The sequence below is a fragment of the Cervus canadensis genome, chromosome 7 (genome assembly GCF_019320065.1).
Source record: "Cervus canadensis isolate Bull #8, Minnesota chromosome 7, ASM1932006v1, whole genome shotgun sequence".
In the NCBI taxonomy this organism is placed as follows: Eukaryota; Metazoa; Chordata; class Mammalia; order Artiodactyla; family Cervidae; genus Cervus; species Cervus canadensis.
The window spans coordinates 37,640,374-37,652,862 of record NC_057392.1 but is presented as its reverse complement, the minus strand read 5'-3'; the positions used below and the strand labels follow the sequence as shown (position 1 = coordinate 37,652,862).

The following is a 12,489-nucleotide window of genomic DNA, read 5'->3' as shown; positions in this document are numbered from 1 at the left end:
CATGCTCTCAGCTGGCTGGCTATCTCTATTTCATGGCAAGTTATTTGTGAGCAAGTGCCGTGACAAGGATCTGCAAAATCATCAGGGATAATCTGCTTCCAGACTGGGGTTTCCAAGGGCACATCTGAGTCATGGTTTTACAGGATCAAAACCCTAAATGGCATACGCAAGCCCTGAAACTATAGCTCTCTTGGGTCCCCTTCCCCATAATTGCAGAATGAGAACAAAGCTGATCAGCTGTACAGTTTTATTGCAAGCAGAGTCAAACCACCAGCAGTTTCAATCCATCTACCAGGAAGGATCTAAGCACTAACAAATATTAGGGCTGTGTTCATGTATTCTTGATTTACAATTTTATGTAAATTTAATGCAAATTAGGCATGGCCCTAGGGCTCCTGTCAAGATTCCAGTGCAGTCAGTTGTATGCAAAGTTTGACTGTAGCTTCTATTAATGTGTTATGGAATTGATTATTGCAGCATTTAAATTATTGCTCTCCCAACTCCTCTGATTAATAGATTGAAACCGGAGTAAATACATCAGAGAGTACCTGGTGCAGGGGTGGTTTAGTCATGTGACCTCTATCTTGGTCCATTTGCAATGGCTGACAGCTTCATTTTATTGCTTATAAAAGGTATGTCTACTGACTTGCGAAGTGCCTATCACAGCACAACATAGAATCTTTTCCTTGTAGTTTAGAGGACAACGCTTGAGTTCCTTAATGAGAGACACCAGGGTTTGGATGTCAGGCTGTCCATTTAAGTGTGTAAACATAACTACAGATGTGTAAATATGTAAAAGGTTAACTTAGCAACTTCCTCAAAACACAAACCTGCACACAAGCACACACACACACACAGAAACACACACTTCAAAACAAAAGGAAAATTTCTACTCATTTAATGGCAAAGAAAGGGGAGATAATTAGTTTACTTAAGGTCCCTTGGAACAGATTTTATATAATGACCAGCAACACATTATATTGTGAAATTCCTACACAATTTTAATACCTTCACAGTCTTTAATGTTATTGGAAACTCACTAGAGACCACAGCTAGAGAATGTATATTGTCCTACAAGGAACAAAATTGGGCAATCTGAGGATTATATCCCTTGGTTTCTAGATGAGGAAACAGAAGTTAATTAGGTTTAGGTTACTTGCTCAAGGTCACACAGAGAATTCAGGGAGTAGTTTGGATCCAAGCAGACAAGGAATCAAATTGAAGTATATTCTACTGGAATGGGAATTTTTTTGCTCTGACTTTTTAAGAACTACCAAATTCCTATTTGAGCTCTTAGTGCCAAGTGCCCAAAGCCCTTCCTCCTTTTTCCTCATTCATCTATGTACATTTTAGCTACTAACACAGTAATCTTGAGAGAATTAGAGTTAGAACTAGGTCAGATCATGCTGCTTATACTTCCCTATTAAGTTATTGAGTTTAACTTTATATTAAGAGATGGAAAAGAACTATACAGTTGAGGTACTGTTTATTCATTATCTTGTTTGCTTCTAATAATGTTATTATGAAGTAGATATTAGTAGCTTTATTATAAATATGAAAAAAAGTTGAAGTTCAGAAATGATAAGGAGCTGCCCAAGGCTGCCTCTTGGCTTAGGACTGGGTTTCAAACCCATATCTGTTTGATTCAAGATATTAGAGTATTTTCTTTTTAACCATACTGCTTTAAAAGAAAAAATGAGCAACAAAGCCTGTTCTTGTAAGGGTGATGATGAAAGGTTGCTTCCTCCTTGAACCTGAGTTATGAAGGGAGATTTTTTGGACAGTTATATGGATGTTGGCATTTGATATCTAGCACCAGATGGCTGATTTGATTCCCCTTAGGACATTCAACTTTGTGATTATGTCAGTGGTTCCACCCTTTTACCGCTGTTTATTCACACTGCCTCCTACTCCTTGCCTCCATTTTACATGTTTTCACCACATCAAAGATTCTGCTTATAGGCATGTCTGCCATCCTCCTTTCCTCCAATCCCACAGCACCTTCCTTCAGAATATAAGGGTCTTTTGAATTTTTCAAGTTCTTCCTTACTCACCATACATGCTTTCTGCAAATCCCACATAACTCATTATTAAATAAATACTGTATTCTTTTTCTTTGCCCTATGGGGAGGTCACCTTTAGCTTAAAGATGCTGTGAGATATCACTGAAAAATAGTAGTTAAGAAAGTGGGGCTTCAAATCTCAGTTTTCTTTCTTGCTACTTAAATCAATTTTGGAGTAACCTACTTGGGGCTTCCCTAATAGCTCAGCTGGTAAAGAATCCACCTGCAATGCAGGAGACCTAGATTCGATCCCTGGGTTGGAAAGATCCCCTGAAGAAGGGAAAGACTACCACTCCAGTATTCTGGCCTGGAGAATTCCAAGGAATGTATAGACCATGGGGTTGCAAAGAGTCAGACATGACTGAGTGACTTTCACTTTCACTTGATTTCTCTAAGGCCTCAGTTCAATTCAGTCACTCAATCATGTCTGAATCTTTGCAACCTCATGGACTTCAGCACGCCAGGCTTCTCTGTCCATCACCAACTCCTGGAACTTGCTCAAACTCATGTCCATTGAGTCGGTGATGCCATTCAACCATCTCATCCTCTATCATGCCCTTCTCCTCCTGCCTTCAGTCTTTCTCAGCATCAGGGTCTTTTCCAGTGAGTTGGCTCTTCACATCAGCTGGCCAAAGTATTGGAGCTTCAGCTTCAGCATCAGTCCTTCCAATGAATATTCAGGACTTATTTCCTTTAGGATTGATTGTTTTGATCTCCTTGCTGTCCAAGGGACTCTCAAGAGTCATCTCCAACACCACAGTTCAAAAGCATCAGTTCTTTGGTGCTCAGTTTTCTTTATAGTCCAACTATAACATCCATACGTGACTACTGGAAAATCCATAGCTTTGACTGGATGGAGCTTTGTTGGCAAAGTGATGTCTCTCCTTTTGAATATGCTGTCTAGGTTTGTCATAGTTTTTCTTCCAAGGAGCCAGCATCTTTTCATTTCATGGCTGCAGTCACCATCTTTAGTCACTCTAAAGCTTGGTTTAACTTAAAGATTACGTGACCTAGGTAAGCCCCTAGCTTGTTTTCTGGAGATCATGTGTTCTCACCAAATAAGGTGATGATGATGGTGGTGGTGGTGATAGTGATAGTGATACTAATGATGATGATAACTACTGTGACAACAAGCAGGCTGCTGCTGCTGGAGTAACTCTCATGAGGCTCTCTTTGTCCTGGGTGCTTCCCAGAGTCCGACAATGCCCTCCACTTGTTGCATGATACCCTTGAGTAGGCTCTTTCAGCTGTTATTTGGGTTCCTTCAATGGATTTTCTTCAGTTGTCCTTTTCCTTAGCATCCAGTCTTGAACTGTACTTCTTTGGGATTCTGAAAGTCTTCTTAGACCAGCATCACCTCTAATTTTTTAGCTACTTGTATTAAGGATGTCTGAGGACAACACACAGTGTATATTGACAACACATAGAGAGTTTGGTAAGTTCTATTTTTGATTGGTGGTACACCCCACTTCAGAATTTCTGATTAAGTCGTTCTGAAGATCAGGCCTGATAATTTGCACTCTCACATGTTCTCATACTCTAGTTACACTTCTCACACATTCCCAGGTGATACTGATGCTGCTGGTACTGGGACCACACTTTAGGAGCCACTACTTTAAAAGTAGTATGTACATTAAGAACATCTAGGGAAATAACCCTGCATAATTTCATTCAATTTCAAATAATGTTATATCCCCTAATATTTCTAAAACTATTCTTGGGCATGAGATAGGAATGGTATATTGGAACATAACTTGGCTTTCATGATATGAAAAGAAAATCTCTCCCTAAACTGTCCATTTCATGTATCAAAACTAAAACAACAACAACAACAAAAACTGGTTGAGATATGCAAACTTATCTAGACTTCAAAAATCTCAACTTTATAAATGTTTAAGTGTTTGTCCCCCTCATATTTCTCCTGTATCCCTCCATTTCTCCTGGAAATTAGTTTAATTAGTATATATATATTTCCACAATGTGAGTGACTTTTCAGCATCTCCAACATTTTCTCTCCTATTTTGGTGATTATTTTTCAGAGAGAAAGTAATTTTTTTTTAAAATCAGTTCATGAGAGTCGTTACACAGAAAATAACCTGTGTTGAAATAAATATGCTTCATGGTTTGCTAAACTCAATCTTTAGCTAAATAACATCTCCACACATCTTCCTCATGAGGAACACAGGTGAAAGTTTTGCATCAGCAAATTCACAAATCAATAATGACCTTTGGGATCACTTGCAATTAGTGAAATGAAATTTTGCATCTGTGGAAGTCAGGCTATTCAAATATAAACATTCATTTGAGATATGTAAAAAATGGTGGGACCCATTTCTAAAGCCAGATAGTTTGGTTCTTATACCACCTCCTTTACAGATTCTAAACTCAAAGATTGAGAAAACAATATCTTTCACTTAAATAATATAAACAAATTTCTCTAGCATCCTTCCAATTAATAATGCCCATTTCTCTTCAAAGGTTACCTTCCTTCCTATGATTTCCTATTTTTTTCTGCTTATGCCAGAAATGGAGACACTTGTGTTAAGGCAATATTTCTCTTTACCTGATCCTTGCATAAGCTGCAAAAAAGTAGAGAATTTGGTTTATTATACTTTTCAAAATACAGATTCCTGAGAACCACTCCCAGAACAACTGAACTGGAAGGCTTGGTAATGTGGCCAAAATTTACAAGTGTGTGTGCTCTGCGGGTGCTTCAGATACATGTGGGAAAACCAAGAACCACTGTGGCAGAAATCTAAGCAATCAGTGAGAGGGGTTTGTTCTGCCTGCCTGTTCATTTTCCTGGGTGACCTGGCATCAAAGTGTATCTAAAACTCTGCAAAGCAGGTACTAGGGCCTTGTCATAGAAAAATTAAAAGTAAAAATAAATCTGTGTACTCACTGAATACAAAGATTAATCTCATCTTCTTGAGCTCTGGGAAAGATGGCTCCAAAAACAAGGTAGCTTTTTAGCTGCAACATTAGGAATCTCCATGTGTATGTGAATACAAAGGACATCTTATCACGATGTTATTTTTTAAATGTAGATCTTATTTATTAAATGTCTCATTCATTGTACCTTATAACATTTATCATGTTTTCAATGTATTTATTACATTATTCTTGAGTCTGTTACCCATAACAGAACCGTCATTTCTGTGTTGCGTCTTTTGCTTTCTTTTTATGCTATTCTCATTAACATTTTTTAAAATTTTCACTTTATTTCATTAAGCCGATTAACAATGTTGTCATAATTTCAGGTGGAGAGCAAAGGGACTCAAAAAGACATATGTATCTCATCCTCTTGCCCTCTTCTACTCCTGCCCTCAATCTTTCCCAGCATCAGGGTCTTTTCCAGTGAGTCAGCTCTTTGTATCAGGTGGCCAAAATATTGGAATTTCAGCTTCAGCATCAATCCGGTATTCAGGGTTGATTTCCTGTAGGACTGACTGGCTTGATCTCCTTGTGTGATTACCTGAATTAAACCAATGTAACTATGGAAGAAGTATGAAAGTTAACTCTTGTAAGACCCTGTGTTTTATCCTCGCACTTAAAATGTCATATTTCCTGTATTTCATTAATCCAAGCATATCATATTGGCTTGCAGTTGCATGTCTGTAGATGCTTTCTTAATTTAATAATTGAAAATTCAGATGTTGGGAAACATTTAATGTTTTCATGAATACTCGTCTAGAACTTATTGTTCCTAAGATTTAAATTCTTGGGTGCATTTTACAATTCTATCAAACATTCCTAATTCTGACTAATATCTATTACCCAGAACTCGAAGCAGCCATCCTTTGATCTCTTTTAATTGCTCTCCTTTCTTTCTTTCATTAGTTCCTTTGTTCTCCCTTCCCTTTTGTCTCTCTTTCCCTTCCATAATCAGTATCATGTTGCACTGATTATTTTTAAAATAATTTAGCATCACCTACAAAATATTACACAAACTGTTTGCCACTGCATTCCAATTCAACTTAGCCTGGTGCTTGATACATCTTTTAAATGTTCTAATGAAATAAAGAATTTGAGACCATCTTTAGTTATATTTGATCTGAGGGATAATTCTGTTGATTATTGAGTCTTCCTGATTAACTAGAATTTCATTTGGATTTTACGTGCTGAAGTCTACTAATTGTCCTACACTTCAGCTTAATTTTTCAGACAATAGCCTCTTGATTGGCTGTTAATAGGTCAGGATCAGACTTTAAGGACATCACTATCCACATCAGCAATCAGAGAGCCAGTGTAATGGGAAGAAGTGAAATTTGGGGGCTAAAATATTTGGGAATATTACCTCATACAGTTTTATTTTTTTTTTATTTTTTTATTTATTAGTTGGAGGCTAATTACTTCACAACATTTCAGTGGGTTTTGTCATACATTGATATGAATCAGCCATGGATTTACATGTATTCCCCATCCCGATCCCCCCTCCCACCTCCCTCTCCACCCGATTCCTCTGGGTCTTCCCAGTGCACCAGGCCCGAGCACTTGTCTCATGCATCCCACCTGGGCTGGTGATCTGTTTCACCATAGATAGTATACATGCTGTTCTTTTGAAACATCCCACCCTCACCTTCTCCCACAGAGTTCAAAAGTCTGTTCTGTATTTCTGTGTCTCTTTTTCTGTTTTGCATATAGGGTTATCGTTACCATCTTTCTAAATTCCATATATATGTGTTAGTATACTGTAATGTTCTTTATCTTTCTGGCTTACTTCACTCTGTATAATGGGCTCCAGTTTCATCCATCTCATTAGAACTGATTCAAATGAATTCTTTTTAATGGCTGAGTAATATTCCATGGTGTATATGTACCACAGCTTCCTTATCCATTCATCTGCTGATGGGCATCTAGGTTGCTTCCATGTCCTGGCTATTATAAACAGTGCTGCGATGAACATTGGGGTGCACGTGTCTCTTTCAGATCTGGTTTCCTCAGTGTGTATGCCCAGAAGTGGGATTGCTGGGTCATATGGCAGTTCTATTTCCAGTTTTTAAGAAATCTCCACACTGTTTTCCATAGCGGCTGTACTAGTTTGCATTCCCACCAACAGTGTAAGAGGGTTCCCTTTTCTCCACACCCTCTCCAGCATTTATTGCTTGTAGACTTTTGGATAGCAGCCATCCTGACTGGCGTGTAATGGTACCTCATTGTGGTTTTGATTTGCATTTCTCTGATAATGAGTGATGTTGAGCATCTTTTTGTGTTTTTTTAGCTATCTGTATGTCTCCTTTGGAGAAATGTCTGTTAGTTCTTTGGCCCATTTTTTGATTGGGTCATTTATTTTTCTGGAGTTGAGCTGCAGGAGTTGCTTGTATATTTTTGAGATTAATCCTTTGTCTGTTTCTTCATTTGCTATTATTTTCTCCCAAATCTGAGGGCTGTCTTTTCACCTTACTTATAGTTTCCTTTGTAGTGCAAAAGCTTTTAAGTTTCATTAGGTCAGGTCCCATTTATTTAGTTTTGCTTTTATTTCCAATATTCTGGGAGGTGGGTCATAGAGGATCTTGCTGTGATTTATGTCGGAGAGTGTTTTGCCTATGTTCTCCTCTAGGAGTTTTATAGTTTCTGGTCTTACATTTTAGATCTTTAATCCATTTTGAGTTTATTTTTGTGTATGGTGTTAGAAAGTGTTCTAGTTTCATTCTTTTACAAGTGGTTGACCAGTTTTCCCAGCACCACTTGTTAAAGAGGTTGTCTTTTTTCCATTGTGTATCCTTGCCTCCTTTGTCAAAGATAAGGTGTCCATAAGTTCGTGGATTTATCTCTGGGCTTTCTATTCTGTTCCAGTGATCTATAATTTCTGTCTTTTGTGCCATACCATACTGTCTGATGACTGTGGCTTTGTTAGTAGTAGAGTCTGAAGTCAGGCAGCTTGATTCCTCCAGTTCCATTCTTCTTCTCCAAGATTACTTTGGCTATTCGAGGTTTTTTGTATTTCCATACAAATTGTGAAATTCTTTGGTCTAGTTCTGTGAAAATACCGTTGGTAGCTTGATAGGGATTGCATTGAATCTATAGATTGCTTTGGGTAGAATAGCCATTTTGACAATATTGATTCTTCCAATCCATGAACACGGTATGTTTCTCCATCTGTTTGTGTCCTCTTTGATTTTCTTTCATCAGTGTTTTATAGTTTTCTATGTATAGGTCTTTTGTTTCTTTAGGTAGATATATTCCTAAGTATCTTATTCTTTTTGTTGCAATGGTGAATGGTATTGTTTCCTTAATTTCTCTTTCTGTTTTTCATTGTTAGTATATAGGAATGCAAGGGATTTCTGTGTGTTAATTTTATATCCTGCAACTTTACTATATTCATTGATTAGCTCTAGTAATTTTCTGGTAGAGTCTTTAGGGTTTTCTATATAGAGGATCATGTCATCTGCAAACAGTGAGAGTTTTACTTCTTCTTTTCCTATCTGGATTCCTTTACTTCTTTTTCTGCTCTGATTGCTGTGGCCAAAAACTTCCAACACTATGTGAATTAGTAGTGGTTTGAGAGTGCGGCACCCCTTTGTCTTTGTTTCCTGATTTCAAAGGGGAAATGCTTTCAATTCACCATTGAGGGTGATGCTTGCTGTGGGTTTTTCATATATAGCTTTTATTATGTTGAGGTATGTTCCTTCTATTCCTGCTTTCTGGAGAGTTTTAATCATAAATGAGTGTTGAATTTTGTCAAAGGCTTTCTCTGCATCTATTGAGATAATTATATGGTTTTTATCTTTCAATTTGTTAATGTGGTGTATTACATTGATTGATTTGCAGATATTAAAGAATCCTTGCATTCCTGGGATAAAGCCCACTTGGTCATGGTGTATGATTTTTTTAATATGTTGTTGGATTCTGTTTGCTAGAATTTTGTTAAGGATTTTTGCATCTATGTTCATCAGTGATATTGGCCTGTAGTTTTCTTTTTTTGTGGTATCTTTGTCTGGTTTTGGAATTAGGGTGATGGTGGCCTCATAGAATGAGTTTGGAAGCTTACCTTCTTCTGCAATTTTCTGGAAGAGTTTGAGTAAGATAGGTGTTAGCTCTTCTCTAAATTTTTGGTAGATTTCAGCTGTGAAGCCATCTGGTCCTGGGCTTTTGTTTGCTGGAAGATTTTTGATGACAGTTTCGATTTCCTTGCTTGTGATGGGTCTGTTAAGATCTTCTATTTCTTCCTGGTTCAGTTTTGGAAAGTTATACTTTCCTAAGAATTTGTCCATTTCATCCAAGTTGTCCATTTTATTGGCATAGAGCTGCTGGTAGTAGTCTCTTATGATCCTTTGTATTTCAGTGTTGTCTGTTGCTGATTCTCTGCCATTTTCATTTCTAATTTTGTTAATTTGGTTCTTCTCTCTTTGCTTCTTAATGAGTCTTGCTAATGGTTTGTCAATTTTGTTTATTTTTTCAAAAAACCAGCTTTTAGCTTTGTTGATTTTTGCTATGGTATCTTTAGTTTCTTTTGCATTTATTTCTGCCCTGATTTTTAAGATTTCTTTCCTTCTGCTAACTCTGGGGTTCTTCATTTCTTCCTTCTCTAATTGCTTTAGGTGTAGAGTTAGGTTATTTATTTGGTTTTTTTCTTGTTTCTTGATGTAAGCCTGTAATGCTATGAACCTTCCCCTTAGCACTGCTTTTACAGTGTCCCATAGGTTTTGGTTGTTGTGTTTTCATTTTCATTTCAATATTCTATACATTATTTTGATTTCTTTTTTGATTTCTTCTATGATTTGTTGATTATTCAGAAGCGTGTTATTTAGCCTCCATATGTTTGAATTTTTAACAATTTTTTTCCTGTAATGAGATCTTCTAATCTTACTGCACTGTGGTCAGAAAGATGACTTGAATGATTTCAATTTTTTTGAATTTTCCAAGACCAGATTATGGCCCAGGATGATCTATTCTGGAGAAGGTTCCGTGCTGCACTTGAAGAAAAAAGGTGAAGTTGATTGTTTTGGGGTTGAAATGTTCCTATAGATATCAATTAGGTCTAGGCTGGTTCATTGTGTCTTCAAGGTTTGTGTTTCCTTTTTAATTTTTCTGTTTAGCTGATCTATCCATAGTTGTGAGTGGGGTATTAAAGTCTCCCACTATTATTGTGTTACTATTAATTTCCTCTTTCATACTCGTTAGTGTTTGCCGTACATATTGTGGTGCTCCTATGTTGGGTGCATATATATTTATAATTGTTATATCTTCTTCTTGGATTGATCCTTTGATCATTATGTAGTGTCCTTCTTTGTCTCTTTTAACATCCTTTATTTGAAAGTCTGTTTTATCTGATATGAGTACTGCAACTCCTGCTTTCTTTTGGTCTCCGTTTGCGTGAAATATTTTTTTCCAGCCCTTCACTTTTAGTCTGTATGTGTCTCTTGCTTTGAGGTGGGTCTCTTGTAGACAGCATATATAGGGGTCTTGTTTTTGTATCCATTCAGCCAATCTTTGTCTTTTGGTTGGGGCATTCAACCCATTTACATTTAAGGTAATTATTGATATGTGTGGTCCCCATTGCCATTTACTTTGTTGTTTTGGGTTCATGTTTATACAACCTTTCTGCATTTCCTGTCTAGAGAAGATCCTTTAGCATCTGTTGGAGAGCTGGTTTGGTGGTGCTGAATTCTCTCACCTTTTGCTTGTCTGTAACGCTTTTGAATTCTCCTTCATATCTGAATGAGATCCTTGCTGGGTACAGTAATCTAGGTTGTAGGTTATTCTCTTTCATTACTTTCAGTATGTCCTGCCATTCCCTTCTGGCCTGGAGGGTTTCTATTGACAGATCAGCTGTTATCCTTATGGGAATCCCTTTGTGTGTTATTTGTTGTTTCTCCCTTGCTGCTTTTAGTATTTGTTCTTTGTGTTTGATCTTTGTTAATTTGATTAATATGTGTCTTGGGGTGTTTCACCTTGGGTTTATCCTGTTTGGGACTCTCTGGGTTTCTTGGACTTGAGTGGCTATTTCCTTCCCCATTTTAGGGAAGTTTTCAGCTATTATCTCCTCGAGTATTTTCTCATGGCCTTTCTTTTTGTCTTCTTCTTCTGGAACTCCTGTGATTCGAATGTTGGGGCATTTCACATTGTCCCAGAGGTCCCTGAGGTTGTCCTCATTTCTTTTGATCCTTTTTTCTTTTTTCCTCTCTGCTTCATTTATTTCCACCATTTTATCTTCTACCTCACTTATCCTATCTTCTGTCTCCGTTATTCTACTCTTGGTTCCCTCCAGAGTGTTTTTGATCTCATTCATTGGATTATTCATTTTTAATTGACTCTTTTTTATTTCTTCTAGGTCTTTATTAAACACACATTTAAAAAATTTACCTAATTTTTAGGACTTCCCTGGTGGTTCAGTGGCTGACTCTATGCTCCCAATGCAGGGGGCCCAGGTTCAATCACTGGTCAGGGAACTAGATTCCATATCCTGCAACTAAGACCCTGTGCAGCTAAATAAATATAGAAAAATTTATTTCCTTTTCAAAAATTACCTGAGATTATCTTCTGGTTATGAAAGTTCTATATGCATATTGAAGAAAATTAGGAAAAAATAAACTAATGAAAGCAAAACATTCATAATCTTACTACTTGCTATTTTACATGTTAGTACAGTTAGTTCAATGATTCTCTTTAGCCTTTTTTTTTCTTTTCTTTTTTTTTTATTAGTTGGAGGCTAATTACTTCACAACATTTCAGTGGGTTTTGTCATACATTGATATGAATCAGCCATAGATTTACACGTATTCCCCATCCCGATCCCCCCTCCCACCTCCCTCTCCACCCGATTCCTCTGGGTCTTCCCAGTGCACCAGGCCCGAGCACTTGTCTCATGCATCCCACCTGGGCTGGTGATCTGTCTCACCATAGATAGTATACATGCTGTTCTTTTGAAACATCCCACCCTCACCTTCTCCCACAGAGTTCAAAAGTCTGTTCTGTATTTCTGTGTCTCTTTTTCTGTTTTGCATATAGGGTTATCGTTACCATCTTTCTAAAATCCATATATATGTGTTAGTATGCTGTAATGTTCTTTATCTTTCTGGCTTACTTCACTCTGTATAAGGGGCTCCAGTTTCATCCATCTCATTAGGACTGGTTCAAATGAATTCCTTTTGACGGCTGAGTAAAATTCCATGGTGTATATGTACCACAGCTTCCTTATCCATTCATCTGCTGATGGGCATCTAGGTTGCTTCCATGTCCTGCTATTATAAACAGTGCTGCAATGAACATTGGGGTGCACGTGTCTCTTTCAGATCTGGTTTCCTCAGTGTGTATGCCCAAAAGTGGGATTGCTGGGTCATATGGCAGTTCTATTTCAAGTTTTTTAAGGAATCTCCACACTGTTTTCCATAGTGGCTGTACTAGTTTGCATTCCCACCAACAGTGTAAGAGGTTCCCTTTTCTCCACACCCTCTCCAGCATTTATTGCTTGTAGACTTTTGGA

General features: G+C 37.5%; 1 protein-coding gene across 5 annotated transcripts in view; it reads left to right on the top strand.

Annotated features, from left to right (window-relative positions):
- LOC122445571 (limbic system associated membrane protein) overlaps positions 1-12,489 on the top strand; it is a 687,896-nt gene that overhangs the window by 369,249 nt on the left and 306,158 nt on the right. The window lies entirely within an intron of this gene.